Genomic DNA, 20,625 nt, shown 5'->3' with positions numbered 1-20,625 from the left:
CCCTTAGCTATTACATTACTCTCTATATTCATGGGACCTGGGGTTTAGCCTGATATCCCCTCTCTTGGGGCTGTCCTCTGAGCTTGCCTTGTTTATGTAGCAACATGCATTGAAGAGCCTCACGGCACACATACATGTGCACGCGCACACACGCGCACACACACACACACACACACACACTCACATGCACTTGCACATGCATGCTTGTGCACACCGGCTCTCCAATGTGACTCAGCGTCAAGCTTCTTGCTGCCAAAAGAAGGGTCCTTGCTACCCCTCCTGACCTTTTCATGTCTCCTTTTTAAGGCTGGATGTATCTTTCAGCCTGCTGTTTTAAAACCAGGCCAAGAATTACTAATAAACAACCTTAGTGATCTGAGGCCAAAAAAGATGAAAGAGACCCATCCGGAGGGAGGAACAGAGAAGCAGGGGAAGATGAAGAGGAATGAGATTTGGGAGGTTAGACTTATAAAAAAAAAAAAACCCAGATAATAGAACCTGCTTTGGCCCAGGGAGAAGGCAAGCCTGTAACTTTAGCTTAATTTTCACAAATGTGATCTTAGGGGACTCTGTGACTCATCGTGGTTAGACAGGAACGACTTGTGCTGATTTATAGATGGGGGAAACTGGGCTTAGAGAGGACCAAAGGGGTCTGAAGACAGACAGACTGGTGCACCCTGATGTTCCAGCTGTGCACCCACATCTTAGCCCCTCTAGCCATTGAGGATCACATCACTAAGCTTGGCCAATGGGCTGTGGGTGGAAATGTCAGCTGACCCGCCTGGCTGAAGCGTGGAGAGCTGTTGCAAGATCCATGCTGCTTTATTTGTGGTCCAGATGGTGGATTGCCTCCGGGAAGATACTGTCCAGGACGGCCACCTGCACCCACAGCTGGACTCAGCCTTTTCAGTGTCATCTATGGACAATGCTGTGGCTCTTTGTTATTGTGGCTTGGCAGGGCCTTGCCAACACAGGAGCATGGTGACATTGGCCCTGGGCTCAGCACTTTGCATAGCCACCTCACTCAATCTTTGAAAGGGTCCCATCAGCATCCCATGGCATGCATAGAGGACTTATTGAAGATCCCTAGGAATACTCAAATCCAAAGCTACCCAAGCCCCCATGTGGGATGGTAGATGCCCATGTCACCTTACTGAATCCTTACATGCACAGGAATGCATCTGTGTTATTTAATAGTTTTTCTTCTTGCTATATAGGGAAACTGAGGCACAGAGTGGTGAAGTCATTTGCTTAGGATCCCAGCATCACTAAGGCCTGGTAGCCCTGGGATTGGAAGGCTAGAGAGGCCAGGAGTTTGGGGTGCTGGCAGAAGCAGGGAGCCATGATGTCCTGAGCTTCTGTTGGGCTAAGTGCTTCCTTTCATGACGGGAGACTGTGCAGATCGCATTCAGATTTTACGGCCAAGTAAAACCTGTGTTGTGATTTATTACAGTGATGCTGATCTCCCAATTTTAAGCCAATACAGCTTGAAGTGAAACGGAAGGAAAACTGTGGAACATTTGTGGCCTTTGGTTTAGCTCATTAGATTTTACTGGAACAGTTCAGCAGACTTCTCATTTCCCCCTCTGCTCCAGTCTCCCCAGCTCTGGCTACTTGTAGCTTTCTGAGGCAGGGGAACTCAGGCATGCTGCCCTGATCCCACAGGAAGACTCTGCCCTTCAGGTGTGTGGCATAAAGAACAAGCCTCAGCAAATGCAAATGTAAAAAAATGGCAAGCTGGCCCCGGGACCAGAGGGTTGACAAATGCTATTTAAGAGTTTTTTCCTACTACAGAACATTGAAATTAATGGACTAATTCAAAACTCTAAACTGTAGAACTTTCTAGACTCTTCAACAGGCAAAGTGCACACACACACACACACACACACACACACACACACACACACGCAAAAGGCAGATATGGTTCCTAGTATTTCTTCAGCTTCAGACCATGAACCCGCACCCCCACACACACTTTATTTGACTTAGAAACTGTGATGGGCTCTGTGTTCTATCTCATTCCCTATGTCTTTCTCCTCCTTACCATCAGCCATGGAAGTCCTGATCCTCCTGTGTCTGTCTGCTGTGTACTGACTGGGATACCATCACCACGCCTGACATCTATGCTGAACACTTAGGGAGGTGATTGGCTTTTAGAATGAAGTCTGACTGACCTTAGGATACACCGGAGGTCTCCTGGGATGTGTTCTGAGACCCCCAGCCAACTTCATGCTGCACTCCATCAACCCAGTCTCTGCCAGGGCTCGATGCCTCCTCCATCTTCCCCAGATTTCTTAGACCTGGTTCAGAGCTACACTCTAGAGTTCTCTGGGCTGTGACCTGGTGAGAAATCAAAGCCTGGGGAACAGTGTCAGAAGCCCAACAGCACGGGTCTGGGCTGGAGCCAAAGCAAAATCGCTATTCTTGACGCAGCGGAGATGAACACGGAAAAGCTGAATACCAGGAGACTAATCGAAAGGCACGTGTTTACTGAGGCTCAGAGAGGCCCTTTCAGAAGTGATCGGGCCCGCGTGTGCCAGTGGGCCAAGCAGAATGGGCGCACGCTGGAGACAAAGAGCTCTGAGATCTGCCAGGCAGCACCAAAGATATGAGTGTAATTAATAAAGTAATTAACATGCACAGGAAGTGAGGAGGCTGCCGGGAGGCTGATAAGAGCTGTTATTAAATAGAGCGAGTGTGTGGCAGAGAGGCAGGGGGGTTGTGTTTCCTTTTGTCATGGGTCCCCCAAACACCCTGAGAGTGATAAAAAAAAAAAAGCCCAACTTACTGCAAAGTACCAATAAGTCTGGGGTCAGCAGTCACACCCCTCCATGGCCAATGAGCACATCAGTCAGTAAGTCAACCAGTTGACAGCTGCTGATATTAGCCCAGGTGACACTGCTGTCGCCTACCAGGTGGTATGGTAGATGGCAAGGTGACCTCGGGGTCAGCTGCCTGGGCTCCAGGACAACTGTGTCCTTATAAACATGGTGAGTGACGGTCACTTCTCTCCTCCCTTCCTCCACACTTACTAACCTCATTTTGATCCCTGTGGGTTCCCCTGTTCTAGGCACGTCTTGTCAGTAAAATCATTACTTAGTGGCTTTTGTGAATGGCTTCTTTCATTGAACAGAGCTTCAAAAGTGCACTCTCGTGTGTCACATGTCAGTGCTTCACTCCTTTGCACGGTTGTGTAACAGTCCCTTGCATCGATACGTCACATTCTGCTTGTCTGTTTATGGCTGATAGACACGTGGGTTGTTCTGGCATCTGGATGGCAGCACAGCAGCATCTTGGCACACAGGCACACTGTGCTGTGTGGTGTATATTTTCATGTCTCTTGCATTTCTATCAGAGCAGGGTGTGTCTCAGTCACAATGTGATTACTTTTTTGAGGGCAGGCCTTGATGTTTTGCTACAGTTTTGTTTACCAGGATTCTGCTTGTGCTTTCAGGATGAGGGCGGTGCTTCCCTCCTTCTTGTACACACTCTTTATCTTGTATGACTGTAAGACAACTCCTCTGGGCCCTATGGGCTCCGGCTGGGCTACTGCATTTCTTGTCACCCATCGTTGTTGGCATCTCCAGTGGCTTCTTTGTCCTCAGCACTGGGAGTGGGGTCAGTGCCTCCCCCATCACTGTAGTGTCTGTCTTTAGGGATCTGCAGCTGGCAGAGTGCTGGTCGATGCAGGGTTGGGAGATGAATGAATGATTTCCTTTGTGCGTCAGGTAGCAACTGAGCCTAATGAGGCACTTGTAAGGTAGGGGACAGGTGTGGCGAGCCCTCCAGGCCACAGGAGCATATGAGTGTGGTCGGCAGAGGGTGTAGATGCTCTAGGAGTCATGGGGCGGTGGTGGGGTGTGAGTGGGGTGTGTCGCTGCCTCGTGAGCTCAGGTTCACAGACCACCTTGGACTGAGGGGAAGTTGATCCAAGTGGGTCATACCTGGGGTGAAGGCAGGATGGAAGACAAGTCGGAGGCCTGAGCCAGACAGGTGTGAGAGGGATGGGAAGGGGCCTTTGCCAAATGGGCACTCAGTGTACAGAAGCTCTCTGCCACCCTTTGTCCTTCTTGTCAGGCAGCTTGGAGCACCAACAAGCCTGGCTTCAGGGAGAGCAGACTTCAAGCCCAATGTGTATGGCTGAGCCAGCATGCGTGGTGGCTGTCCAATGGGAATCGAAGATTCTGCAGGATGATAGTCATTCATCTGTAAGGTGGCATTAGAGGATGTCCATGGGGCACTGGAAGGAGATCATCCACTCCCATGCTGGCACTCAGCATCACTGTGCCTCAGGATGCCAGGGCAGCCAACTTCCTTATGGCCTCAGGACATTCTGGGTGGGGGCCTAGAAACTGAAGTTATGTTATGTGTGCCCGACTCAGGGCAGGGCATCTTCCTTATATAACCTCAGTTCATGTCCACAGCAAATCTAGGAGGGTGGATGTATCTCTTCTATGGGCATGGGAGCTCAGAGAGGGCAAGTCTTTACCCCAAGTCACACAGCTGGGAGGGGTAGACCATGAAATCAACCTATCAAGAAATTCTCAGTGGTGCCATCACTCTGTGAAAGCCCATTGTGTTGGAGCCTGGGCTGGGGGTACATTCCATTTCCTCAGCATGTGAATGTGTCCTCAGAACCCTGCCACATATTTTTAATAATTGGTATGAAGAAGCAATCCAACGTCGGCTGTCCGGCTGTCCGCTGTTTGAGGCAGATAAGAAAGAACCAGGCAGAGGGACGCAGGAAAATCCTTTTTTTCCCAGCGGCAGAGATTGCTCCAGCTCCAAAACATTGCAGGCCTTAATTCTCCAAGCCTTCAGTGTCTGACTCAGGTAAGACGAGTTCCTGTGCCAGCTACTCACTGTCTAACCTGGGGTAGGTAAGAGCCCAGAGGGCCTGCTTCTCACTGTAGTCATTTCTGGCCTTTGGAGGTTCCCGAGTCAGAGCCATGGCAGGCTGGGTTCAGGGGGATATGGCAACAGGAGGGGCTGCCGTGGTGGACATAGAGAAGACTGAGGGACTATTGATGGCAAGCAGGGCTCTGTGGAACTGCTGATGTTCACAGTCAGGGCTCTCCAGGAACTTGGCTTGAGATAGACCCTTCCCTAGATCCAACATATGTTTACAAATAGTTTTTACTTTTTGGTAATGTGGACAAGGTCTCCATATGTAGCCCAGGTTGGCTTTGAACTCATGACCCTCCTGTCTCAGACACTCAGCTCTTGGGATCTCAGGTTGGAGTTACTGTGCTCAGGTGAGTTAATTCATATCTGGATCCATTTTAAAGATGGAGAAACTGTGGCTTTCAGAACAGAAGCCACTATCTCATTTCCCAGGGCTGCTGGGGCAAATGACCACACTTTGAGAAAGGTGCTCACTTTAAACTATAGGGATTCGATCAGGTAGAGATGAGGCAGGGAATAGTGGGCCAGATCCCCTCTGCTCTGGAGGGCCCTCCTTTGACTGTCTCTGCTTTAGGAGCTCCAGGAATTCTTGAGCTTGTGGCTGCATCCTTCCAACTTCTGCCTCCAGCCATACATACTTTCATCTCTTCCCCACTTTTGCTTCTTGCCAGAACCCTTGTTGTTGGGTTAGAGTCCGTCCTCTAGTCAAGAATGTCTTCCTTTCTATCTATAAAGATCCTTTCCCCAGTTGAGACCATAACCACAGGTTTTAAGCATCAAGATGCTCTCATGATTTTTGGGGCCACCTAGCCTCCAGCACAGACCAAACTTTATATAGAAGTGGCTGAGCTGATGGTTCAAGGTCAACCTCAGATCCAGAGTGTGCTTTCGTAGCTTTGTCTACCTGTTGTGTGTTGATGGGTGTGTTACTGAACTCCTTGTCCCTGGACTGGAGACTGAAGGTAACATTGGTCCTGGACACATGGGGTTTTGTGAGCCTTAAATGAGAGATAAAGTGCAGCCCTGGGATGATTCCCGGCACACAGCACACACACACCGGTAAAGCCACTGCTCTTCTTGGCAAGATGACGCAACAGTGTTGGGATCACACAATAGCAGATCTGTTACTAAGGATAAAACTGTTTGGGAGGAGAGATCTGAGGCTTAGATCGTGGGTTTGAATATCTGCTCATGGATTCCTGCAACTCCTGAATGTATGGAGATCAGAGAACAACTTTTGGGATTCAGTTCTCTCCCACCATGTGGGTTCTGGGGACCCTAACTCAGGTAGCCAGGCTTGCTAGCAGGCACCTTTACCAGATCATTCCAGATATGAGAGAAATATAAATATTCATAAGAGACCGTCTGGCACAACTAAATGCCCATGATGAATGGGAAGCTTCAGTGAAGAATGTGAAGGAGAGTCCAGGCTCCATGCAGAAGCACCAGGGAGTGTGTTTGAACAAGATCTGGTGAAACAAGGCAGAGCCATGGATGCCATGGTGCAAGGTTGGGGTCCAGCAGCACAGCAGAGTGGGCAAGCCTCTCCCTGGCCAGCCAAGCCGTGTGGCCTTGCTCTGCTTGTCTCTTAACAAGGGAATGGGGCAGGGTGTGAACCATGCCAGGCCACTGTCATGGTTGTCACCATGAATGTGCTTGTGACTCCGAAAAGCCCAGGTGGGGTGGCACCAGGCTGTGTGGGTGGCCTGAGCAGAAACAGAGACAATGTTGTTTCTCTGCCTGTTGTCTCCTCTGCCTTCACCTGACCTGGGCAACTCTGAGCATTTAAAATGTCCTGTGCTGTGTCAAGGCCAAGTGTTTGAAGGACTCCATAGTACACAAGGAAAAAAAAAAAAAAAACTCCAGTACTGACAGAAAGCATCCTTCCACAACCGTGACAGTTCCATGGCAGAGCATGGCCACATGGACTGCTTTGAATCCAGTGTCTGCTGCTCCCTTGCTGTCTCCTGTCTAAATGGGCTCCACGATTGGTGGTACCCTTTTTGTTTGTTTGTTTATTATCTTTTAACGAGGCAAGGTTTTCTATATAACCCAGTCCCACTTTAGATTCACCATGTAGCCCAGGCTACCCTTCAACTCACAATCCTCTTTCTTAGCCTCCCAAAATCTAGACACCACAGTGCTCGGCTGGCGAGTGGCATTGTCACATCAGGATGCTAACTTTTTTCTATAGTTTTGGTAACTATCTTTTGATAGTTCTGGTGTGGAAGTCACTCCCCAATCTGTCCTCTATGGCAAACGCTGATGCAGGAAACGGCACCTTTGGGGTTTCTTCCTCTTCCCTGTGGGGTTTGGAGATACACAGACTGTGGCCCTTTCAAAGCTCTCTTTCAGAATGGTGGATGTAATCCTCACCTTATCACTAATTGCCTTAAATAGATTCAGTGCTTCAATTAAAGGATAGCAATCAGCATACTGGGTTAAAAAAAAAACATGATCCAACTGTATTTGTTGAATAGAAGAGACTAAGTTAGATTCAAAGGTACAAATAGGTTGAAAATCTATTAAAATTATTCAATGGAAATAAAAATGTATTAAAGTGGAAAGAAAGAACTAAAACTATTCACAAATAGTACGACCGTATGGGGAGAAAAATCCACCAAAATGTACGAGAGCTTATTAGTGAAGTTAGTGAGGCTGTCAGACGTCAGCGTGACGTACAGAAATATGCAGCGTCTCTACAACCCCTGGTCATGAATGGCAGAAACGAAGATGGCCATTCAACCAATGATGGCACCAGAAAGAATGAATACTTAGAATAAATGTATCCAACGGCGTGTAGGACTTACACACAGAAAATTACAATACACTGAAGAATTAAAGAAAAGCTGACTGAATAATCAAAGGAAGCCCGACTAAAGCCTGATTCAATGGGGAGACAGCTCGCAACCCTGGGCTGGATTTAATGCTGTGTAGGGAGCAACACTGGACAAACTGACGGCCATTCTTCCCAGGACACTCCCAACAGCCCTTCCTGCGGACGCAGGAAAAGGATTTTACGATTCACATGGGAAGTCAAAAGAATCCAGGAAAGTGGAAGAATCCTGGCAGACTCATACTTTTCCACTTCAGTTTATCACAAGGTTCCAGTAGCCAGGGCAGTGTCAGGGCAGGACAGAAACACAGACAGTAAGAAGGATAGGGAGGTCAGAACTGTAGTCGCACACCATGGCCAACTGCTTCCAACAGATTTTATGGGACTTTTCCACAGAGAAAGAAGATTCTTTTCAACAAAATGTTTAAACAACTAGATATCCACGTGTAAAGTAACCAATTTGGGTCCCACCGTGTTCAAAATTAACTCGAAATGGTCCCAGCACCTAAATGCAAGACCAAACAGGATCACACTCAAGGGGGGGAAACAGAGTAAATCTTCATGATCTTGGATCAGACAGTGGCTTTGTCAAAGGGAAGAAAACCGTAGATAAATCAGACTTCATTAAGATTAAAGACTGTCGTGTGTCCTGGGACACTGAGGAGAAAGTAAAAAAAATAGCTCAAATATCGAGGGAAGATATTTGCATATCTTTTATCTGATAAGGGTCTGGCTTCAGAGTATATAAAGAGCTCTTACAAATTAACGATAAAAAAAGAAGCCCAAGTCAATTAAAAATAAGCCAAGGCTCTCAGTAGCCATTTCTCTAAGGAAGATGCACAGCGGCCCTAAACATGTGTGGGCTCTTTCTTCATGCACAGCGGCTGCCTTGCTCCCCACCCTTGCCCACTGTCATCTGGTAGTCATTCTCATACAAACCATGGGATAACACTTTATGCCCACCAGATGGCTACAAGCAGAGAGACAGAAAAAAAAAAAATGGCAAACACAGGCAACAAAATGGAGAAATGAGAGCCCATTTAGTGCCGGCAGACACGTAAAATACTGCAGAAACCAGTTCTTAAAAATACAAACAAAGTTACAGAAGTATCCAGAAACTCCATCCCTCAGTACATATGAAAGAGAACTGAAAACACAGGCTCACCGGAAACACCCATGAGTGCAGACAGTGATAATGCTTGCACCAGTCACGAGTCTATCAACTGATGACGGACACGCACAGTACGTTGATTTATACACGGAAATATTATTCAGCCATAAAAGGAGGACTTTAAACACATTGTGCTCCATAACCAGAGCCAGGCAGAAAAGGCCACATTTACTTGGTTTCATTGGTACCAGTTGTTCCTAATAGGCAACGCCACAGAGTGGAAGAGTAGACTAGAGCTTGCCTGGGCTGGGGAGAACAAAGGGGGCAGAGCTGGGACAAGGAGCAGGGCTTCTCCTTGGGTGATGAGGGTTTCTGGGGTCATCAATGACAGCTGCCCCCAGAAGGTACTGGAACCCCAAAGTGCACTTTTAAGAATATGAATTTTGACATATCAACTGCATTTCAAAAGCCAAAAATCAAAACACTAACCTGTGTCTGTCAGGTTGAGAGTGGCCTAGAAGGGGCAATGGGGGTAGAGCCTGAGAAACCATGGCCACTTTCATCTCTGTGGCTGAATCTGTGGCATCCTCAAGGCCAGTGTGGTAGTGCCTACTCCCCACCTGTGGGGCTACTGAGAGCTGGTGCAGTCTTCGGGAGGTGTGGCCTAGTGGAAGGGAATTCGGGGAGATGGGAAGGCTCAAGCCCCTGCTTCTCAAGCTCTCCAATTCCTGGCTACCAAGAGGTAAGCAGCCCTTCTCCATATGCTTTTGTCGTGATGCACTGACTTTCATGAGCCCCAAACAAGGCCAAGTGAGTGGACACAGACTCTGCATAGGCCTCATTTTTCCTCAGTCTTAAGTTGCTTATCTCAGGTTGTGTGTGTGTCTGTGTGCGTGTGTGTGTGTGTGTGTGTGTGTGTCTGTGTCTGTGTCTCTGTGTGTACAATGTATATGCAGGTACATAGGCATGTATACACACTCATGGCAGTGAAGGCCGAAGGTTAACCTCAGCTGTCATTACTCTGGGGTTTTTCTCTCACTGGCCTGGAGCTCACCAATTACCCTAGACTGCCTGTCAGGGAGCCACAGGGCTCTGCTTGTCTCAGCCTTTCTAGTGTGGTGTTATGGTGAGCATCACACATGGCTTGTCTTTGGGTTTAGGAGATTTACCTCAGGTCCTTATTCATGCACAGCAAGCGTTTTACTGCCTGAGCTATGTCCACTGCCCCAGGTCAGGTATCAAGGTGCTGTGCCTGACACAATCACCATCTAGCCAGGGCTTGAGTGGCAGAGTCTCTGCTTGATTTACCGTGAACCCATCATGTGCTAAGGCTCTGTCCTGCGGTGCTCCCCACTCCAGGGTGATAAGTGACAGTGGTTATCTGGACAGCAGTGGAGACAGAACTGACTGGATAGAAGGGGATTTGGCAAGCCTAGAACAGACTGTCTCAGAGGCTGTCCTGTGGAGCTTCTAATAAGACTGCCCTGAGGCTGGGCTCACTCAGTTCCTCAACTTGATGTTTATTGAGTGTGTACCAGGCAGCAGGTACTTTCTCAGACGCCGAAGATATGACAGAGAATGCAAACCAGTCCATCTTCTTGCTCTGCTCTCGTGGGCTTACATCTTAGTGTCAGGGGCATTATTTGTGACAGCAACAAAAAGCTGGATGGGGGTACTGTCACAGTCGTTACAGCTGGCCAGCACTGCCTGTTGCATTCTTATCTTCTGGGTGTCGTAGATTGTTCTTCCCTGACAAATTGAATTCAGGCATGGACGAAAGACACATTATGGAAAGTGTAGAAATGAGTGGCAGTAACAGGAGGTGTAGGGACAGAAGCTTTAAAATCCAGCGCATGTGCCTGGCCTGAGACGCTTTTCTTTTGCTACAACAAAAAGCCCCAGAGGTGTATTGCCAGTTGTGTCCCAGGAGGAGGACATCACGGGGGTGGGGGGGGGGAGGAGCCACATTTGCTTCTCTGTAAGCAAGAGCTGAGCTGAGTAACAAGCTGTTGTTTGTTTGAATTTACTGATGAATTTTTGTGATGCAGCAAAACCTAGTGTGGTGGTTTAGATATGCTTGGCTTAGGGGTGGAACTATTAGGAGGCGTGGCCTTGTTGGAGTAGGTGTCACTTTGTTGGAGGAAGTGTGTCACTGTGGGGGTGGGCAATGAGACCCTCCTCCTTACCATGTAGGGGCCAGTCTTTTCCTAGCAGCCTTCAGATGAAGATGTAGAACTCTTAGTTCCTTCTGCACCATGTCTGTATGGACAATGCCATGCTCCCACCTTGATGATAATAGACTGAACCTCTGAACCTGTAAGCCAGCCCCAATTAAATGTTGTGCTTATAAGAGTTGCCTTGGTCATGGTGTCTGCTCACAGCAGTAAAACCCTAAGCAAACACTAAGACACCCAGTGTACCTTGACTAACATCCATTATCATTCTCTTTATGTGCCCCATGAGGAATATTAACCCACACCCACTCCTGAGTAGTACTTTGGAGTACTAAGCCTAAGTTCAGCACAATAACCCAAACTGTAAAACTGAGATTCTGCAGGTGATGCTGTCAAGAGGGCACTGTTGTTCTACAGTGACCCTGTATGTGTTCTCTTATAGATCTAGTCATAGAATGCCAGCACATCCTGGAACTCTGATGAAGTTCCGAGTCCTAGTTTTTGTGACTTAACCTGGAATGTACATGTTGCTTCTCTCAAAAGGCTGGAAGAAATACACAATAGCCTTCCAAACACAATGGAGTATTTAAAAATAAAGATCAGACATAAGAGGGCAAGATAATCAATCCTCCAGGAACCCCAGGTAAGATGGTGACTGCCCTTGAACACTGGATTTGGCTCTGACTTGATGGCAGCCAAGGCTAAATAAAAATGTGCACACACAAGCACACACATTTTTTTTTTTTTTGAGACAGGGTTTCTCTGTATAGCCCTGGCCATTCTGGAACTCACTCTGTAGACCAGGCTGGCCTCGAACTCAGAAATCCGCCTGCCTCTGCTTCCCAAGTGCTGGGATTAAAGACGTGCGCCACCACTAATTTAGATACACACAAATAAATGTGATGATGATGATTTAAAAACTAAAGTGACTCTTCCTTCCACTGGTTTCAGGAAGGAAGCAGAGACAAGTTGAAGCTCACGGGTGAGCACAGCCTATTCCTGGCACCGCATTCCTTCAATCTCCACTGAACCCTTATCTCAGGGGCATGGGTCAGCAGCAGAACCAGTATCCTTTCTAGAGATGCTGAATCATCCTTCTATTGGCAATGTTGGCACCAGAAGTAGTCTCTTGACAAAGGGTGAGGCTGACATTAAGTTAAATTGCAACTCGGCAGAGAGGGTTTTTGAGATGCTGGCTTATGGTCCAGACAGATGGTTTGAATTTGGACATATGGGGCATGGGGAGAGGGTTCCAGGCAGAGGGAGTGATTTATTCGATAAATATTTACCAAGAGCCTGCTTGGAGCCAGGCCCTGGTGGTGGGCGCTGAGGACACACAGATGGCCTTGGCCTCTGAGGAGGTCACAGACGAGGTGGACAGGTGCACAGACAATTACCAGTGCTGCAACCAGAATGAGGGTGTGCACAGGGTGAAGTGACTGAGATGGACCGAGGCATCTGAGGCTTCATATGTGCTCCAAGGCTTCTGGGGAAAACCTGCTAAGCCATTTCCCACAGCTCAAAGCGGAACTTTAACATGGGACAATGGCATTCTGGGGCAGGAAGGAGGGTGTGAGGTGTCAAGTGGACAGACGAACGTGGGAGAGAAGCAGTTATAGGCTAGAGTAGCTGACCAACGTGGGGAGTGGGGGGGACAAACGAGACTGTGAGACTGAAGGCCAGCCCCCAGATCGCTGGAGGCCTCTGGCCTAGTTGAAGAATGCAGACTTCAGTCTCTGACAGAGGCTGGCATGGTCAGAGCTTCCTAAGGGGCAGCCTGCCCTGAGATGACTCAGCCAGGCAACCTAAGCCCCATGGACTGCCTGAACCATGGACTGTCTCCTGGGAAACAGGCCTGGCTATTTAGGATGACTATGTGTGACAGAGACCTGCCCTGCCTTCCAGGGCTAGTGGCTTCAGCGGTGACTATCTGCCACCCGGGAAATGTGACCTTAGCCTCAAAAGCCTTGGGCCACTAGGCCAACTGTGAGCGGCCTAAGCTGGCCAGCACTCTCCCACCTTTGCCATTGTTCTGTCTGCTTTATGGTGAGCACTGAGAGGCTGGTCAGCTTTGTGACGATTCCAGCCATTCCCTGGAAGCTCCTGCCAGACTATTCCTCCTTCACCCCCTGCTTTCACCCAGACAGATGTCGAGGGAGGTAGAAGATAAGAGTTAAAATTCTTTAAAATTCCATGTGTTTGCCTCTTCTGATACCTGTTTCCATAGAAACATTGTCAGTATAAGCCAAGAGCAGTTTCCTCATTCCATCCAAATCCCTGTTTGCCTCTGTGAATACAGAATGGCGAGGCCACAAAATGCGGAGGGAACTTTGAAGCACCCCTGTGTGCTAAGCTAGCTGCCTATTACCTGATTATGCCGGAATGGCCGGAAAGCCACAGAAACCCGAGTACAGGGAGCTCCTGAGATAGCCAGTGGCTGGACAGCCTGAGGGGACAGCCTACCTGTGGGGACAGCCTACCTATGGGGACGGCCTACATGTGGGGATGGCCTACCTGTGGGGATGGTCTACCTGTGGGGACAGCCTACCACTTCAGCTAATGAGTGCTTCCTGCCACCCCTCAGCTCCCAGAGGTGGCAGCAGGATGTGAGATGCGCTCTCATTGTAACTTGCCTGGGAAGCAAATGGGGAGGTGGTAGCCTCTGAGTGCTGTGACAGTGGCTCCAAGGTGATGTGACTGTGGTCCCCAGTGTTGTGACAGTGGCCCCCAGTGCTGTGACAGTGTCCCTCCCATGTGGCTCGTCTGACCATTTACACTTAGCAACTTTGAGTGCTTCCCCTGTATCTCTCCATATCAAAACGACTTTGGAATGGTCAGAAGGATGCACGGACTGTGGCCCAGCACAGAGGGAAGGGAAAAAGAACCCTCGGCCAGGGCTGAGCTGAGCTTCATAGTGAACTCATTACAAACTATTTTTCTCAAATGAAAAAGTAAACTCTCTCTCTCTTCCTCTCTCTCTCTCTCTCTCTCTCTCTCTCTCTCTCTCTCTCTCTCTTCCTCTTCCTCTCTCTCTCTCTCTCTCTCTCTCTCTCTCTCTCTCTCTCTCTCTCTCTCTCTCTGTGTGTGTGCGTGTGTGTGTGTGTGTGTGTGTGTGACATACTGTCACTTCTTGGTTCTCATCTTACTTGCTCTAAAAGCAGCACTTGGCATGACTTATCAAAACTTCCTTCTTGAAGCATTTTTCTCCCTTTGGTTTCCAAGAACTTGTGTGATTTTCTCAAAGGACACAGCCTTCCCTGCCCTGAATCCTCTGAACTCCTGTGACAGTCTTCCCACCCACCCCAGGCATCTCCAGCCAGGCGTCCTTTGCTGCCTCCCGCCTACATCCCTGGATCCAAGCAGCACTGTGTCCTGGAGTCTTCCTTGGTCCCACCTCTGTTCCATCCCTGTGCCCCAAGTTGAGGCCTTCACACGGAGCCTTCGACGTCATCTGCTTGTTGACCTCTCTCAGGTCCCTCCTGCACCCCACATCTCTCCCTGAAACCCAGAACTGTATAGTCAACACTCTCTGTCATTACTAAAAGTGGCACTTAAAAATGTTATTTTCCTTTCTGCCAAGAATTCAAATCATATTTTACAAGCGCTTTAAACATCCTTGGCAGGTTTATCAACACCTCCTGTATATGAGTTGCAGAAACAAGCAATTTTCCCATCCGTGTACAGGTGGAGGAGCGGCTGAGACGTCACAGTCTTCCCACCATGTATAGGCAGAGACACAGCTGAGACAGCACAATCTTTCTACCCATGTACAGGCAGAGGCGCCACTGAGACCTCACAGGGAGCTCAGACCACGCGTCTGGGACACCTGTCAGCCTGTGCCTCACTCTCGAGATACCTTCCTTCCTTGCACTCTCTCTCTGGGTGGCACATTTTGACTGTGGACAGCTGTCCCTAAGCCCTCACCCCCACCCACAGACACTTCTCTCCCAGTAGCCTCTTGCCTCTCTGATCACCATTCCAGGATTTTTCCAGGCAGCCCCAAGAATTGCTTTCTTCTCCATGTTCCCACCCTCTCCGAGGCTCCACCCTTGTCCTCATGACTCCCAGACTTAGTGTGCTGACCTTCCACCTGTCCCCTCTACTGGAGAAACGACCATCATGTGTGTCTAGTACCTTGGATCACATCTTCTGGATGTGAGGAGGGCCTCCAGCACTCAGGCATTTCAAACATGTGACCAGAAACGAGACTCTTAGTTCTTTCTCAAACCTTCTTCTCATTCTGCATCCTGACTCAGAGATGTAGCTTTCCACCCAAGCAGAAATCTGGACATAGCCTTGTTGTTGTTCTGTTCCCAGCCATTGGACTCAATTACCAAGCCTGGTTTCATATGCTTCCTAAGTCTATGCACACGTCACACTTCCGTGTCCCGGTTTGCACCAGTCTGGTCTCTAGGTCACCCCTGACTCACGTCTGAATTACTGCCATTTTGAGCTACTCGTCTCCACCTGTTCTCATCCTGCAGCCATGGAAAATGTGACCACGTCACTCCTGAGGTAAAATCTCTTTGATTTTGAATGTTAAAATCTTATCTGCTTATCTCTCAGGGTCCCTTGTGACCGGGATCTTGCTTATGTCATCACTTGCCCTCCCATATCTCCTTAGAGGCAGTGTCAACTGCAATCAGTGATAACAGTTCATAGTTTTTCTGTTTGAGTTATAAAGAAAAAAAAAACCCTCTATTTAATACATTGCACTAGGAATCCTGGCCAATGTTATAAGTCAAGAAAAGCAAATAGTGGAACATAGATTAGAAGGGGGAAAGTGTATCACGGACAGTGTTGTTTTCTAGGTAGAATGTCCTGGAGAATCAACACAAAATCTCTGAGCTAGTGAGCAGCTCAAGCCACTGTAGATGCTTCCGTATGTGTGTGTATGTATAAATAGAGGTTTTTTTTTCTTTATAACTCAAACAGAAATATATATGTATATATATATTTCTTATACACTATAAATGATCACACCAAAATGAAAGACGGCATCTTTTACATTAGCAACCAGCATAATGCAGCAGATAGAAATGTACTGACTCATTTACAACATCTGTATGATGAACTCTAGAAAACTGATGGGAAAAAACTGAAGACATTCTAAAGAAATGGGGCGGCCATATTTCATGTTCATGGACAGGAAGACCAAACATAAGTTCATGTCAGTGCCTCCCAACTTCATCTATGGATTTAGTGCCGTGTCCAACAAATACAAGCACAGAGAGCTACTTTGCAGATATCAATAACCTGGCTTTAAATTTTATATGTCGAGGCACACAAACCAGAAACTCTAACTCGACACTGAGAATGTGAGTTTAGGCCTGCACAGAAACTTGCCCACAAATGCTTACAGCTGTGTTAGCTATCATTGCCACATCTAGAGGTGACTAAGATGACGCTCAGAGGTTGGGAGGATGCAGGATCTGTGGCCCAGCTTGATAGCAGAGAAGTAATCACCCACAAATAGAAACTGAGCCATGAACAGCCATGGAGGGACCTCAAATACATGTTATTATGTATAAAAAAGCTGGTGAGAGAGCTGCTGACTGGCTGGTTCCGGCAGTGTGGAGCTGTGGAGAGTGAATGGAGGGTGGTTAGACCTGAGACTGTGCGGTGTGATCAGGCGACTGTGCGTGGGACATCATATACGTGGCTGAGCCCACCGTGACATCTGTCAACCGATTATACACAGGGCTCCAGTGAGGAAGAGTCTTCCTCACACAAGCACAAAGGTAAGGATGTCAGCCAGAGGACCACATGTGGGGCGGGAGGATACAGGAAACATAATACACTTGTGAGAGTTTCTGTAAACCTAAAACTGACCGAAGCTACTAATGACATGCCGAGAATTCTAAAGTGATGCTCCCAAACTTCCGAAAAGCAGATAAAATGTGTCTGAAAAAGATGAGGCATGACCTTGCTGGAATCTCCCAGTGACATCCTTTTACCTCAACCCAGAGGTAATCATGATCTTGGATTTCAGACAAACGGCCTTCCCTTTCTTTATTTTAAAATGGTGTCACCACTTTTATGGATCCTTGAAGTGTATTGCTTGCCTTCCATCTTTGAACTTCAAGTATGTGAAAAAAATGCTCTGAGTTTCATCTATGCCTAGCTGCTGTTGTGTACACACACACACGTGTGTGTGTGTGTGTGTGTGTATGAGTGTGTGTGAGTATGTCTGTGCATACGTGCATATGTGTGTTCATGTGGGTCACTCTCCATCTTGTTTTGTGAAGCTCAGTTTCCCACTGAACCTGTAGGTGACCAATTTGACTAGCCAGGTTGGTCAGCAAGCTCCAGGGACTCATGCCTCTATTCTACCAGGACTGGGTCTACAATGTATACGACTACACTTGCCTTTTATGTGGGTCCCAGGGATTTGAGTTCAAATCTTCATGCTTGTAAGGCAGTTTTGCCCCAAGTCGTTTCCCTAACCCTGCTGTCTACCTTTGTCCATCTGCATGTGTCTAGCTGCTGCTTGACTATTCTGTGTGTTGCTAAGGCACATGGGTGCTCTCAGCTGGAGACTCTCTTAAACATCCTTCTGAGAGTTGACCCTCTGCCCCCCTCCCCAAGGCGCATTGTGGGTTTTCTCTATATAATGGTTATCTTGAGATATCTTCATTGGGCTGTGGACCACGTGCATGTCAAACTGTTTCCCGAGGCTGGACCAATGTGTTCAGAACGCTGCTGTATACAGCTTCCTGCAGCTCTGTGCTCTTGGCATCTGGTCAGCCTGATGGGCTGTCTCTTTCCCAGTGCAGCTGCCTGAGCCCTTCCCACCTTCTCCACTGTCATGTCTCCTCAGCTTTCATCTAAGAAGCTTTTCCCAACCCTTGGAGGCCAGCTCTGCCCCCACCCAGTGCTCCCCAGGACCTTCAACTCCCCAGCACACTGTTCAAGGGGAACTGCCACAAAGTTGTCTGTCTCCCTGCCGCTCTGACGGTACCTGAAGGCAGGGCCACACCTCAGGTACCAGGCCTTTCTGGAGTCCAGCTAATGGATAGATGCCACAGATAATGACTTGTGTCAGTCTGGGGCACACAGAGAGGCCAGAGGCTGGAGGGTGGGCACGGAGGCCAAACGCTCAGCCTTCTCTGGGGGGTGCTGTGTGCAGGGAGATGATGAAGAATTCAGATGCTCTTCCCTGTGGCAGCCTTTCCAATTATGAGCAGGGACAGCTGGGCTGAAAGTAGACTACCCTGCTTGGAAAACAGTCTGTATCCCTCCCTGGCTGTGTGGCTTTGCGAAAGTCACTGAACCTTTCTGTGCATTTTATAGTTTTCTCATCTGCCAAGTAGAGAAAATATATGCTCACTTCTCAAAGGGCTGTTACAGGCTTTAAACTAAGTGACTTCATATCTATAACACACTCAGAATGGTCCCTGGCATATGACAGGAGTGACATCAGTATTTATTACATAGAAATGAAGGTGGACAACAATCGGGCCACTTTCTACAGGACTGTGGGGTGTTTTATTTCCTTGGGCCCTAAGTGCAGTCTCTGGGGAAGAAGTACTTACAGGCCATCTCTGTCACTCTCCAGCCTTTGTCCTTTCTCTTTCCTCTTACAACCTAACGGGCCAGCACAGGTTGGCTTGTGAATTTTGCCCACTCCTAGATAGCCTGTGCAAACTATACGGTCAAGGCTGGTAGTTTTGAATTCTTTGTCCCTAAGAAGGATGTCCTTGGGTGCTCAGTTGGGCAGTTCGGGGCTAGCTCATCCTGTCCTAGGAGGCTAGAGTTGGCAGAGTTCTGAATGAGGAAGATTCTGGAAGGCTGAGGAGGGAAGGCAGATCAGGTCTGATATGGCCAGGGCACTGAGTGACACAACTCTGTAATAAATGAATGACCTTGGTGCCGAAGTACAAGCCATTTATTTGGTAGAGAAGATTCCAGAAGCAGGCAGGCAGCAACAGAATGAGGCTTCTGGTATCCTAGAGGTTTTAGAGAGCTCAGAGCAAGCTGAGGTGTGACTGAAGGGGAAGGGGAAAGGGACAGACTCCAAAGACCTTCAGTCAACTCCCTTCAGCCCAGAGTTCCTTCCTGGCTGACTTGAAAATTTTGCCCCTTCAGTGAGATTTTAGTCACCCTATAGCCTGGATACATTGTATTACCACAGAGCACTGTGGTACCTAGCAGGGAGTCTGGGAGAAATCTCTGGACTGCTTAGTATCATCTTTCAGTGGGAAACTGTATGGACCCTGCTGTGGGTTGACATGTCAAAGGATTCCGCTATCACAGCAACAGACAACACAGGGCAAGCCTCCCCACCCGCCAAAAAAAGCAGAAAAAGAGGAATGTTCCAGAAAGAGGTGGAGAGAAGTCTCAGCAGTACTGGGAATGGGGGCAGGGACCAGGGTGGTGGGGGAGCAGAGTCAGCCTGGACTTTGCCTAGGACAAGCTGTATGGCCCTGGGCAGCCTCTTCTCCCTTCCAGACGAAGTTTTCCTCATCTCTGCTGGTAGCTTTGGAGCAGTAACGTGGCAGGTCTGGGATGCAGCAGAGCCACTGCCAGCAAACATGCTGAGGACAGGCGGGAGGGCAGAGAGACCCCAGTAGGCAAACCATCAGCCAACAGTGCAGGCGGCATGAGAAAGATTTCATTTGGCTGCTCCTGGGGACACACTTCCCATGTCCAGAGACTGCTGCTCTGGCTGACCCACCCTGTTGGTTTGTAGCCTCACTCTATACAGGGAACAATGCAGCCTTCATGTCTCTGGGACAGCCTGGGCCTGGTCTTCAGTGGCCTTCCCTGGCCTCCTCCATCTAACTTTCTTTGCTCTCTTGCCCTGGTTTCCTGGGCCCGCTATCTTCCCCGACTTATCACCTGAGTATGTGGGATGGGGTGGACGTGTTCAGGCTCCTCCCACTTTCACAGACATGTGGCCAGTGATCAAAGCCCTAAGGTAACTGCTAAGAACTGTCCAGGTGTTCCAGGGTAGGTGGTCCTATGGCCACTCACCTGCTAGGATACAGACTGCTGGGATTTCGCTTCCTTACCATGAGAATGAAGTTAAGCACAGCTCAGACATTTCCAGAATCACAGTGAAGATTAGATAACTCATGGCACCAGCTATGATCACATCACCATTGCCCAGGGACAACTCTTTCTGCTCTCCCGGTCCTGAGGGGTGGATGAGGAAACCCCTAGGGCACTGACCATGTTCTTTTGTCAGTTGTACCTGATGAGCAGTGACCAGATGTCTCTATACACGACTGGAAGAGCCTGTGTGACTGTGTGACTCAGTGGCTGCCCTTTGTTTGACCCAGGAGCACAACTGGTATTGCTCCCCCTGCTGCCATTTCTGTTGATCCTGCATCTTCCCAGGGTGCATGCAGAATGAAGAGATCTCTGATCTCTTGCCTAAATGACGTTCTGATTGCGCAATTCCTCACTGGGCTGAATAAAACCCCAGTCTGTCTCCATCTAAGTGTGGCTGGGCATCTTATTTGGTTGAATGACATACACTTCTGTCCCCAGCTCATAGAGCCTCCACTTCTGGTTTAGATTAAGAATACACATGACATCCTGTGAATAAAGATTCCCCTGATAATGGAGGTAGGGGAGTGGCAACTCTCTGGGTC

General features: G+C 48.5%; 1 protein-coding gene across 1 annotated transcript in view; it reads right to left on the bottom strand.

Annotated features, from left to right (window-relative positions):
- Gabbr2 (gamma-aminobutyric acid type B receptor subunit 2) overlaps nucleotides 1-20,625 on the bottom strand; it is a 326,221-nt gene that overhangs the window by 34,723 nt on the left and 270,873 nt on the right. The gene's annotated exons all lie outside the window — the stretch shown is intronic.

This window comes from Arvicanthis niloticus, chromosome 5 (assembly GCF_011762505.2).
Source record: "Arvicanthis niloticus isolate mArvNil1 chromosome 5, mArvNil1.pat.X, whole genome shotgun sequence".
In the NCBI taxonomy this organism is placed as follows: Eukaryota; Metazoa; Chordata; class Mammalia; order Rodentia; family Muridae; genus Arvicanthis; species Arvicanthis niloticus.
This window is presented reverse-complemented; position numbering and strand designations above follow the sequence as displayed.